At 30.4% G+C, this 3,193-nt stretch overlaps 1 long non-coding RNA gene across 1 annotated transcript in view; it reads right to left on the bottom strand.

Moving 5' to 3' along the window:
* LOC137616198 (uncharacterized) overlaps positions 1-3,193 on the bottom strand; it is a 296,226-nt gene that overhangs the window by 160,983 nt on the left and 132,050 nt on the right. The gene's annotated exons all lie outside the window — the stretch shown is intronic.

Here is a 3,193-nt window from a genome sequence, read left to right as displayed (position 1 = left end):
TAAAAAGTTAAACATGATCAAATTTAAAAAGGTCAAGGTCAAAGGTCAAGGTCACGGTCAAGCAAAATGTCCATTTTGGCGTAATCGACCGAAAGTTTGGACATTGTTGTCACAGAGACTTAAAAGTCTCGTGGAACCCAGCTAAACGTTTGGTGAACTAATCTCTCTCTCTCTTCAAAAACATGTATAATAATCAATACAGGACAGTGCGAGTGTATGATTATTTCAAATTATCTCACGCATCGAATAACTAGGAATTTGTTGAATTTCAGAACCCTAGTTTTAGACTAATTCATTATCTGATATGATGTAATCAGGTTCATATAAATTAAGGTCTGTCTTATTACGTCACTCTTCACCTAGACTTGAGAGAGAGAGAGAGAGAGAGAGAGAGAGAGGGAGAGAGAGAGAGGAGAGAGAGAGAGAGAGAGAGAGAGAAAAAATAAATGTAAGAGATTTGTCTAGTAAGTTACACAAGATAGGGAAAGAACAACATTCTTTGTTTTCATAAGCTGACACAATTTGATGGGCCCTGACTTCTCAATTTAGAGCTTCCCCCCCCCCTCTCTCTCTCTCTCTCTCTCTCTCTCTCTCTCTCTCTCTCTCTCTCTCTCACTCTCTCTCTCTCTCTCTCTCTCTCTCTCTCTCTCTGACTAAGAAAGCAGAATTTCACAGCTGTCTAAAATACCCAAACATGTTATCCACGTATGTTAAGAAAAACATGTTTATTTCCTGGAGACAATATTATCACAGGAGATTAAGCATGAATTTACTAGATTGCACAGTCGAAAGGGCTCCCAGAAGAGAGAGAGAGAGAGAGAGAGAGAGGAGAGAGAGAGAGAGAGAGAGAGGAGAGAGAGAGAGAGAGAGAGAGAGAGAGGGAGAGAGAGAGAGCGTAATAACAGTATGGTGTTGTTTTAACATTGAATTCAGCGTTCCTTTTTCTCATGGAAGGTTTCAAACTTTCCTCTTTCGTTACTCGGTAAGGTCTCAATAGTCTCCTTTTAAGGAATTTCATTAGGAGAGGAGAGAGAGAGAGAGAGGAGAGAGAGAGAGAGAGAGAGGAGAGTAGAGAGAGAGAGAGAGAGAGAGTGTGTTTGTTGGAAAATTGGATATCTCAGAAGGTGACATTCGTTTATAGAATATCGATACTTCTGGAGTATTTCCTTTATAATAATAATAATAATAATAATAATAATAATAATAATAATTAATAATAAAAAATAATAATAATAATAATAATAATAATAATAATAATAATAATAATAATAATAATAATAATAATAATAATAATTCCTTGGAAGCCCTTATATAGAGATTGTACACAAGTCTTCAATAGATTTTGAATGTTTTACAATCTTGAGACGGGACAAGAACACTCAGGCGATGACTGGCCAGAAGGGAGGCCTGAACTAAAGTCTAGGGGCTTTGCCCGCTTCATTTCAGTGCACCCAAACCTATCAGATACTGGTGATTTTTTTTCTTATGCTATCCTCACTGGATAAGCGTCAGAGAGGGAACAAATTGATCCAAAATAGTTTTATAATATATCACGACATATAATGGATAATAATGATAATAATAACAATGATAATAATGATAATAATGATAATGATAATGATAATAATAATAATAGTAATAATAATAATAATAATAATAATAATAATAATAATAATAATAATAATAATAATAACTATAAATTACAAATTACGAATTATAAGTTGTAAGTTGTAAGTTGTAAGTTGTAAGTTGTAAGTTGCAAGTTGTAAGTTGTAAGTTGTAACTTATAGCATATAAATTTATTATTATTATTATTATTATTATTATTATTATTATTATTATTATCATCACAAATACCTCTGAAAGTTTCTCCATGACAATATAGTGCACACAAACTTCAACGAAGGTTATATACCATCAACAACAAATTTGTGTATAACCCTATTGTATTTCTCATCATTACAATATCAATAAACTGCAATGATATCATACACCGATAATCAACGTTGATTTGGTAATAAGATATTCATTCATTCAATATAAATTAAATAGTTTAAATATTTCATATATATATATATATATATATATATATATATATATATATATGAAATATTTATTTTAATGTCGTTACTGTTCTTGAAATATTTCATTTTAATTATTTCTCTTATTTCCAGGTTTCCCTGTTGGTGCTTTTCCAACTAGGGTTGTAGCTAGGCAAATAATAATAATAATAATATTAATAATAATAATAATTATAATAATAATAATAATAATAATAATAATAATAATAATAATAATAATAATAATAATATTAATAATAATAAATGATAATGATAATAATAATAATAATAATAATAATAATAATAATAATAATAATAATAATAATAATAATTGCAGGTTAATTAGCTCTTATTACGTCAATAGCCTCAATTAACTCTGCTCTTGTCGTTCATTGATATGGACTATTGTTTGGCGACTCAAAAACAAATTTGATTATAATGATGAATTAGGCTTCGATATTCGAACGGAATATGAATACAAAGGCAATTTCAATTTCAGTAACTTACGCGCCGAGGAAGTAATTACAATATACTGCAATATTTGATATTTTTTGGACCCTCGAAAACTGCAAAATTAGATGCTTTGCTATGATTAATTAAAGGATGTATGGATCCTCATTCATTTATTTTCTTGTTTGTTGGAAGCAAGTATACTCAAGAACTACGGTGCCGTTTTTGGCCAAAATTGGTAGTCCTGTTGGGTAAGATCTAAGGATGAATTTGTAATATTTTGGATAAAGTACTTCAAAGTACATGTACGCAGCAGTACTTTGAAAATATTAGTAATGTTAAGTAAATGGCAAATATTTTGTTAGTTTATTTTTTTTAACAAAATTACAATAAAACTACTGAACCATTTTCAACGAAACTTGGTGGACTAGTGGGGTATGACAAACCCATTAGATTTTGTAGACAATACATCAAAGTACAAGTACTCAGTGGAGTTAGGAGCAAAATGAGACTGACCTGTTTTTTTATTTGTGAATAGCATTACGAAAAACTACTGAAACATTTTCAAAGAAACTTATTGGACATGTGGGATATGACCAAAGGACAAATGCATTAGATTGTGGATATGACCAAAGGACAAATTCATTAGACTGTGAAGAAAATATATCGAAGTACAATTACGC

The sequence above is a fragment of the Palaemon carinicauda genome, chromosome 22 (assembly GCF_036898095.1).
Source record: "Palaemon carinicauda isolate YSFRI2023 chromosome 22, ASM3689809v2, whole genome shotgun sequence".
In the NCBI taxonomy this organism is placed as follows: Eukaryota; Metazoa; Arthropoda; class Malacostraca; order Decapoda; family Palaemonidae; genus Palaemon; species Palaemon carinicauda.
Note: the sequence above shows the minus strand (reverse complement) of the source record. Positions and strands in the feature narration are given on the sequence as shown.